This window comes from Myxine glutinosa, chromosome 8, assembly GCF_964187855.1.
Source record: "Myxine glutinosa chromosome 8, kmMyxGlut1.1, whole genome shotgun sequence".
Classification (NCBI taxonomy): domain Eukaryota; kingdom Metazoa; phylum Chordata; class Myxini; order Myxiniformes; family Myxinidae; genus Myxine; species Myxine glutinosa.
In genome coordinates this window covers 76,610,254-76,619,742 of record NC_136268.1, presented here as the reverse complement: position 1 = coordinate 76,619,742, position 9,489 = coordinate 76,610,254, and the positions used below count along the sequence as shown (strand labels likewise).

At 52.9% G+C, this 9,489-nt stretch overlaps 1 protein-coding gene across 2 annotated transcripts in view; it reads left to right on the top strand.

The window, feature by feature from the left end:
* The first annotated feature begins 4,302 nt into the window (after positions 1-4,302).
* Positions 4,303-9,489, top strand: part of SLC45A3 (solute carrier family 45 member 3) — a 49,619-nt gene continuing 44,432 nt past the window's right edge. Inside the window, exon 1 of one of the 2 annotated variants that reach the window (XM_078783404.1) lies at positions 4,303-4,340. The gene's annotated coding sequence lies outside the window, so the exon portion shown is untranslated. The other variant, XM_078783403.1, reaches the window with a different exon arrangement.

Here is a 9,489-nt window from a genome sequence, read left to right as displayed (position 1 = left end):
GTGGGGTTGCTATCTTTATAAAAAAAACTCTCTTCCTCACTCGCCCTGCCCTGCCCTCTCTCCACCTCACCCCTAGGAATACCTTTGGCTACGGCTTCCCCTTCGCTCCCACCTTTTGTTCATATGTGTGTTGTACCGTCCACCAAACAGTGATGACTCCATCTACATCTCGCTGTCTGATAATATGGACCAACTTCTATCTACCCATCCCAACTCTCTCTCTTCCTCATATGTGGTGATTTCAATTGTTGGCTGGGTGTGGGTACCTCTCTCACCAGCCATGGCTCTTCAGCAAAGGACTTCTGTGACTCACTGGGACTGACACAATCTGTCAATTTCCCGACCCGGATCTCATTCAACGGAGCATCTTCTCTTCTGGACTTGGTTATGACTAACCTCCCTGAAAATGTCTGCTGCTCTTCTTCTGCTCCAATCGGCTCATCTGAACATGTGCTTGCTAAAGTGGACATCTCCCTGACCATTCTCAGAGAGCCTCCTCAGCGTCGACGAGTCTGGCATTTCACTCAGGTCAACTGGCACGGTCTTCAAGCAGCCATCAATAATCTGGACTGGACTCCCGTCTCTACCGCCTCTGACATCAACTCATCCTGGGAATTCTTCCAAAGTAAATTGCTCTCTCTCATGCACAGATTTATCCCATCTCGTCTTCAGTTGTCATACCCTTCCTCCCATCCACGGTACACGGAATGTTGTGGTGAGGCTATTGCCCAGAAACAACTTGCTTTCGTCTCCTGGAAAGCAAATCCAACGGAAGGAAATCTCATTTCCTTTCACAAAGCCCGAAACAAGTGTGTGTCCACCCTCAGGAGAGCCAGGAAACAATATCTCTCCGTTCTCAGGACCGAACTCTATGATCTGGCTCCCTCTTCCAAATCCTGGTGGCGTCGGGTCAAATCTGTCTCTGGTGTTTGTTCCCCCTCCATCCCTTCCCTCACCTCAAACGGCCACACGGCTGACTCCGCACGTGAAAAAGCTGAATGCCTCAACTCTGTGTTTGCCTCTAAATCTTGTGTCCCAAACCCATCCCTCTCTGTACCCACCGTACCTAGTCGTACCCAGCTGCTCCTGGACTCTGTGTCCTTTCCTCCTGACAAGGTGGAAAAGTTTCTGTCAACCCTCGACTCTGATTCTGCAACTGGACCTGACGGCATCAGCCCACGGGTCCTAAAATCCTGTTCTTCCGCTCTTTCACTCTCTCTCTCTGTTCTCTTCACCCTCTCTTTTGCTCAAGGTCATCTTCCATCTGCTTGGAAATCTGCCAACATCACCGCTTTGCACAAAAAAGGTGCAAAAACAGATCCCAGCAACTACAGACCAATCAGCCTTCTCCCAATTATCAGACAAGTCATGGAATCCATCATTGCTTCAGATATGAAATCTTTCCTCTTCTCCAATCGCTTGATCTCTGATCATCAATTTGGTTTCAGACCTCGTCACTCTACTCTGGACATGCTGCTTCTGCTTTCTGAACAATGGATGGAGGTCCTCAATGCCAAACAGGAAATTAGAGCAGTCTGGCTTGACATATCACGTGCCTTCGATACGGTCTGGCACCCCGCTCTGCTCACCAAACTCTCCTCTTTTGGTATCCATGGAAATCTCCACGCATGGCTGGCGGACTTCCTCTCTAGTCATAGTCAACGTGTGGCCTGAATGGGTTTCTCTCATCTCCACTTCCTGTTTAGGCTGGAGTTCCCCAAGGCAGTGTTCTGGGCCCTGTGCTTTTTCTGGTCTTCATCAATGATCTCTCTGACTCTCTTGAAAATCCTCTCTATCTCTTTGCTGATGACTCTTCTCTCTGTCGCTCCATTCTTCATCCCTCAGATCGGCAGTCTGCAGCCTCCTCACTCTCTGCAGACCTGTACAAAATCACAGACTGGGTAAACAAGTGGAACATGTCTTTCAATCCTGACAAATCTCGCACTCTTACGATGTCTCTCCGAAAAGACCGACTGGACAACCCTCCCAGCCACTTTCTGAATAATCCTCTCCAAGAAGTTCTGTCACTCAAACTTTTGGGTCTCACTATTTGCCATGATCTTTCCTGGGAAAACCACATTTCAAATCTGGCCTCCAAAGCCAGTCGCCGACTGGGCATCCTCCGTCGTGCGAAGTCCTTCCTTGGCACACCTGAGCTCCTCACCACATACAAGGCTTTCATCCACAGCTCAATGGAATACTGCTCTCCCCTCTGGGCTGGTGCTCCTGCCTCACACCTAGCTCGTCTTCACGCTGTTGAAACCAAAGCATTCAGAATCATTGGAATCTCCCGCGATGAAGCGAACTCCAAGGGCCTCTCACTCACTCACCGCAGGCTGGTTGGTGGTCTTTCCGTCTTCTACCGACTCCTCTCTGGCCTTGCCCCACCAGCTCTCTCTGGGCTCTGTCCCGCAAATATTCCTACAGGTCGCACAAGATCTGCCTGCAACCCTCTTATGGTTAAACTGCCAAATTCATGACTCTCTGCTCACCTTCACTCCTTCATTCCTCTTTTCTCCCACCTCTGGAACAAACTCCCTCACTCTCTTCAATCCCACTCCACCCTCCAGGTCTTTAAAACAGCTGTTCACCACCATCTCTTATCTTCCCCCATCCAAAACCTTGATCTTTTCTACCCCCGCTAATTCACCCCAGAGTCCTTGCAGTGTTCATATGTTTTATACCTCTCCCACCTCCCCCCAGGTCCTCCCGATGTCCCTGCTCTCAAATGTTGTGTTTGTGTCCTTCCCCCTCTCTCCCCATCTTGTCTGCCGCTCCCCTTGTTTTTTGTGTTTTGTGTCGGTTTGACTTTTTGTGTGATTAATGTTAGATCTTTCACGAGCCTCGATCTTGTATACAAAAAAAACAAAAAACAGCATCAATCGTGCATAAATTTGCATATTTAATGAGATCCGTCTGGTCGTTTGTCACACTTTGGTTTCTGTGCGATAACTGCACCAAATATTGGCTGATTTCAACAAAGTTTTGTACACACGTGTCTCAGCATAACTCAGAACAAATTTGAAAACCAGCATCAACCGTACATAAATTTGCATATTTAATAAGATCCGTCTGTTCGTTTGTCACACTTTGGTTTCTGTGCGATAACTGCACCAAATATTGGCTGATTTCAACAAAATTTTGTACACACGTGTCTCAGAATCACTCAAATCAAGTTTGAAAACCAGCATGAACCGTACATAAATTTGCATATTTAATAAGATCCGTCTGTTCAGTGTGCCGTTCGCAGGTGGGGGTCAATTAGAAAATTTTCTCATCTTGTATATACCGTGCCAGCCATGACACCTTTGTTATACAGTTTATAAGATTATTAGTCCCCTACCTGTGTAAACCGGAGGGGACTACATGTTTGCACTCCTGTCATTCTGTCAGTCTGTCCGTCCGTCACGCAAAGAACAGTTTTCCGGACTTTTTTCTAAATTCTTCATGCTAATGATTTCAAACTTGGGACATGGTTTCCTCATGATAAGTTACAGATCAAGTTCGAACTTCACGACGTTTCGATCATTTTTGACAAAGTTATGGCACTTTGAACTTTGGTAATTTCTCCAACAGTTTTCCGGACGACAGACTGCCGGTAGGTGACATGTATTGCAGCGCGATACTCAGAATGCTTGTTAATATTAACACCTTGCCCCCCCCAAATAGAGAAGTCAAACTACGCCTATGCTTGTGGGGTCAGCAGTGGAAAGCTTGGCCCGAATCTTCACGAACCTGGTGGGCAGGCCTGACGTTCGACTAGTTGGTGCAGGAATTTGCCCATAGTGCCGGCGATAGCTCGTCTACGTTCTCTTCGCGAAGGACACCATGGGATCTTTGACATGCACCAAGGAATGCCGTAACACGGGAGGGCTGTTTAACGTCCATCCGAGGGACGGCCCACAGTGATGAATCACTGCTTGTGAAACACCGGGATGATGTTTGTGGATGGGTCGGGATTCGAACTTCGGATAGACAGCGTAGAGGCGAGTGTGTGTACTTCAGACCATTCTGTTATCCTCTCAGTGTCTGACAAATGTCAATTGTTATTTCCTTTTTTTTTTTTTTCCTTGTGCAGAGTGTGGAAAAATAAACGTCTCATAGCGATGAAAACCTTTAGCGGTGTAATACGAGGCAGTGCGCGGATTTTTATATAACAATAACGCTCTTTTATTTTGAAATGGGTCCATTAAAAAACTGTTTATCAGTCAAAACTGAGAAGTAAACGCATTGACGTTGCAATGTCGTTTTGTAACAATCAACACCACAAACGTGCAACTTAGCAACCACCACGTGAGTCGTGACGTCACGAATTGACTTCACTGAGGTTCCGCCTGTTGGTGAGTTCCACATTAAATCGTCATTAACAATTCGTTTCCTCAGATTTAATTTTCCCCAGTTATTTTTGATTTCTAATACCTCGGTGTTCAATCATGTGTTCATTTTTCTTTATCTTTGCTTTCACTATAATTCTTTCCACCTCGTCATCGGTGTCGCCGTCGGTAAGGATGATGCGGAACGGGCTTTGATAAACGAAATTAACTCCTTGCAAAGCGAAGCATTGTAGTTGTACGTAAACGAAGTCTGGTTCCAGCTTTTACTGAGCCTGGTCCGAGCTTGTATTGAGCCTGGTCCGAGCTTGTACTGAGCCTGGTCCGAGCTTGTACTGAGCCTGGTCCGAGCTTGTACTGAGCTTGGTCCGAGCTTGTATTGAGCCTAGTCCGAGCTTGTACTGAGCCTGGTCAGAGCTTGTATTGAGCCTGGTCCGAGCTTGTACTGAGCCTGGTCCGAGCTTGTACTGAGCCTGGTCCGAGCTTGTACTGAGCCGGGTCCGAGCTTGTACTGAGCCGGGTCCGAGCTTGTACTGAGCCTGCTCCGAGCTTGTGCTGAGCCTGCTCCGAGCTTGTGCTGAGCCTGCTCCGACCTTGTGCTGAGCCTGGTCCGAGCTTGTGCCGAGCATGGTCCGAGCTTGTGCCGAGCCTGGTCCGAGCGTGTGCTGAGCCTGCTCCGAGCTTGTGCTGAGCCTGCTCCGAGCTTGTGCTGAGCCTGCTCCGACCTTGTGCTGAGCCTGGTCCGAGCTTGTGCCGAGCATGGTCCGAGCTTGTGCCGAGCCTGGTCCGAGGTTGTGCCGAGCCTGGTCCGAGGTTGTGCCGAGGTTGTGCCGAGCATGGTCCGAGCTTGTGCCGTGCCTGGTCCGAGCTTGTGCCGAGCCTGGTCCGAGCTTGTGCCGAACCTGGTCCGAGCTTGTGCCGAGCCTGGTCCGAGCTTGTGCCGTGCCTGGTCCGAGCTTGTGCCGAGCCTGGTCCGAGCTTGTGCCGAGCCTGGTCCGAGCTTGTGCCGAGCCTGGTCCGAGGTTGTGCCGAGCCTGGTCTGAGCTTGTGCCGAGCCTGTGCCGAGCTTGTGCCGAGCCTGGTCCCAGCTTGTGCCGAGCCTGGTCCGAGCTTGGTCCGAGCTTGTGCCGAGCCTGGTCCGAGCTTGTGCCGAGCATGGTCCGAGCTTGTGCCGAGCCTGGTCCGAGCTTGTGCCGAGCCTGGTCCGAGGTTGTGCCGAGCATGGTCCGAGCTTGTGCCGAGCCTGGTCCGAGCTTGTGCCGAGCCTGGTCCGAGCCTGGTCCGAGCTTGTGCCGAGCCTGGTCCGAGCTTGTGCCGAGCCTGGTCCCAGCTTTTCCTGAGCCTGGTCCCAGCTTGTCCTGACTCTGGTCCCATCTTGTACTCAATAAACCGAAGCTTGATCCGACAAAATCCTATATATTTTTGAGGTCAAAATGTCAACATTGGCCAAAGGTCAACCACTTTCTTTCGAATTTCTAAAATCCTCATTTTTCATCCGATTGACTTGAAATTTGAATATGATTTACATATCAGCTCTTACTGAAACCAACCACCAACTATTTTAGGTCAACATCGGCCAAAAGGTCAACAAAGGCCAAATTTCTAAAATTGTCAATTTTCATCCGATTGACGTAAACTTTGAAGGCGATTTGCATATCCGGTCACTGAATTCAACCACTAATTATTTTTGAGCTCAAAAGGATGCTCCACTGAGTGCCATGCTACTTTGTTCTGTTTTGCCAAGTGTCACTCTGTGAGTGATTTTTCATTTGTTTGTTTGTTAACAAGATATCTCAAAAAGTTGTGGACAGATTCGGACGAAATTTGGCAGAGATGTGGCATATGTGGCAAGGACGAAATGAGTAGATTTTTGTGAAGATCCGGGTTCGGCTGCGATAATTTTTTCAGTGATTCTTCACCTTTGGGAAATAGGGCCAAACACGATACATAGCAGGATATCTCAAAAAGTTGTGGACATATTAGGACGAAACTGGGTGGAGATGTTGGGTGTCTGACACGGACGATTCCATTCGATTTTGCTGAAGATCTGAATATGGATTCGGATATGAAAATTATTTAATGTTTTAAGTGATTCTTCACCATTGAGTGATCTGGCCAACCAGGTGGAGGTATGCTCGCTACTGACTGCCGTTCTAGTTAAGTCATTGTGTCATCGTTCTTGGTTATCATTGGATCTCTGAATTACATGATGCAGTATAAGTTAGGCTAATATTCCCTGATAGTGTTGACAGCTGTCTAGTAAATCACATCAAATGTGGCTGTCTGTCTGTGAGTGGGTTTAACACCTGAATGGACAACATCCAGAACACAAAAAACGTTGAGCCATTACAAATTGAGCTGTTTTATTGTTTTCAGAGTTTATTCTCATCATGTTTCTCGAGTTTTATTCGAAGGAAAGGAAGGGGAATAATGTGTGGCTTGGAAGGGTGGCAGGCAGTGTGGCCTGGGGTGGTGGTGGTGCAGTGTGGCCTGGGGTGTAAGTGCAGTGTGGCCTGGGGTGTTTGTGCAGTGTGGCCTGGGGTGATCGTGCAGTGTGGCCTGGGGTGGGTGTGCAGTGTAGCCTTGGGTTGGGGTGCAGTGTGGCCTGGGGGTGGGGTGCAGTGTGCCCTGGGGTGGTGGTGCAGTGTAGCCTGGGGTGGTGGTGCAGTGTGGCCTGGGGTGGTGGTGCAGTGTGGCCTGGGGTGGTGGTGCAGTGTGGCCTGGGGTGGTGGTGCAATGTGGCCTGGGGTGGTGGTGCAATGTGGCGGTGCAGTGTGGCCTGGGGTGGTGTTGGTGCAGTGTGGCCTGGAGTGGGGGTGCAGTGTGGCCTGGGGTGGTGGTGCAATGTGGCGGTGCAGTGTGGCCTGGGGTGGTGTTGGTGCAGTGTGGCCTGGAGTGGGGGTGCAGTGTGGCCTGGGGTGGGGGTGCAGTGTGGCCTGTGGTGGGGATGCAGTGTGTCCTGTGGTGGGGGTGCAGTGTGGCCTGGGGTGGTGTTGGTGCAGTGTGGCCTGGGGTGGTGGTGCAATGTGGCCTGGGGTGGTGGTGCAATGTGGCGGTGCAGTGTGGCCTGGGGTGGTGTTGGTGCAGTGTGGCCTGGAGTGGGGGTGCAGTGTGGCCTGGGGTGGGGGTGCAGTGTGGCCTGGGGTGGGGGTGCAGTGTGGCCTGTGGTGGGGATGCAGTGTGTCCTGTGGTGGGGGTGCAGTGTGTCCTGTGGTGGGGGTGCAGTGTGTCCTGTGGTGGGGGTGCAGTGTGTCCTGTGGTGGGGGTGCATTGTGGCTTGGGGTGGGGGTGCATTGTGGCCTGGGGTGTTGGTGCAGTGTGGCCTGGGGTGTTGGTGCAGTGTGGCCTGGGGTGTCGGTGCAGTGTGGCCTGGGGTGTCGGTGCAGTGTGGCCTGGGGTGTTGGTGCAGTGTGGCCTGGGGTGTTGGTGCAGTGTGGCCTGGGGTGTTGGTGCAGTGTGGCCTGGGGTGTTGGTGCAGTGTGGCCTGGGGTGTTGCTGCAGTGTGGCCTGGGGTGTTGCTGCAGTGTGGCCTGGGGTGTTGGTGCAGTGTGGCTGGGGGTGTTGCTGCAGTGTGGCCTGGGGTGTTGCTGCAGTGTGGCCTGGGGTGTTGGTGCAGTGTGGCTTGGGGTGTTGGTGCAGTGTGGCCTGGGGTGTTGCTGCAGTGTGGCCTGGGGTGTTGGTGCAGTGTGGCTTGGGGTGTTGGTGCAGTGTGGCCCGGGGTGTTGGTGCAGTGTGGCTCGGGGTGTTGGTGCAGTGTGGCCCGGGGTGTTTGTGCAGTGTGGCCCGGGGTGTTGGTGCAGTGTGGCCCGGGGTGTTGGTGCAGTGTGGCCCGGGGTGTTGGTGCAGTGTGGCCCGGGGTGTTGGTGCAGTGTGGCCCGGGGTGTTGGTGCAGTGTGGCCCGGGGTGTTGGTGCAGTGTGGCCCGGGGTGTTGCTGCAGTGTGGCCCGGGGTATTGTTGCAGTGAGGCCCGGGGTGTTGTTGCAGTGAGGCCCGGGGTGTTGTTGCAGTGAGGCCCGGGGTGTTGTTGCAGTGAGGCCCGGGGTGTTGGTGCAGTGTGGCCCGGGGTGTTGGTGCAGTGTGGCCCGGGGTGTCGGTGCAGTGTGGCCCGGGGTGTCGGTGCAGTGTGGCCCGGGGTGTCGGTGCAGTGTGGCCCGGGGTGTCGGTGCAGTGTGGCCCGGGGTGTCGGTGCAGTGTGGCCTGGGGTGTCGGTGCAGTGTGGCCTGGGGTGTCGGTGCAGTGTGGCCTGGGGTGGCGGTGCAGTGTGGCCTGGGGTGTCGGTGCAGTGTGGCCTGGGGTGTCGGTGCAGTGTGGCCTGGGGTGTCGGTGCAGTGTGGCCTGGGGTGTCGGTGCAGTGTGGCCTGGGGTGTTGGTGCAGTGTGGCCTGGGGTGTTGGTGCATTGTGGCCTGGGGTGTTGGTGCAGTGTGGCCTGGGTTGGGGTGCAGTGTGGCTTGAGTTGGGGTGCAGTGTGGCCTGGGTTGGGGGTGCAGTGTGGCCTGGGTTGGGGGTACACGTACAGTGTGGCCTGGGGTGGGGGTGCAGTGTGGCCTGGGGTGGGGGTGCAGTGTGGCCTGGGGTGGGGGTGCAGTGTGGCCTGTGGTGGGGGTGCAGTGTGGCCTGTGGTGGGGGTGCATTGTGGCCAGGGTTGGGGTGCATTGTGGCCAAGGGTTGAGGTGCATTGTGGCCAGGGTTGGGGTGCATTGTGGCCAAGGGTTTAGGTGCATTGTTGCCAGGGTTGGGGTGCGTTGTGGCCGGCGTTGGGGGTGCGTTGTGGCCGGCGTTGGGGGTGCAGTGTGGCCCGCGTTGGGGGTGCAGTGTGGCCTGGGGTTGTGGTGCAGTGTGGCCTGGGGAAGGGGCTCGGAGAGGGGAGGTTGAATGACGTGTTTATTACCCCATGCACGTGAAGCGAAAAGCAGGGTTGAGCAATTGATTCATGTCCTTCTGTCTGTAAATGGCACTTTATGATCGAGGACGAGGCAGCTCAAAAATGATTGGCTCAGTGAAAAAGCGCGACAAATTCAGAAATATGTGGACACCCATGACATCAAAAATTTATATCAAGCAGTTGAGGAAATGTATGGTCCATCTAGCCGAGGTATTGCCCCACTTTTGTCAGTTGATGGACAATTGCTTTTTGACAGACCAGACATCTATTCTGAA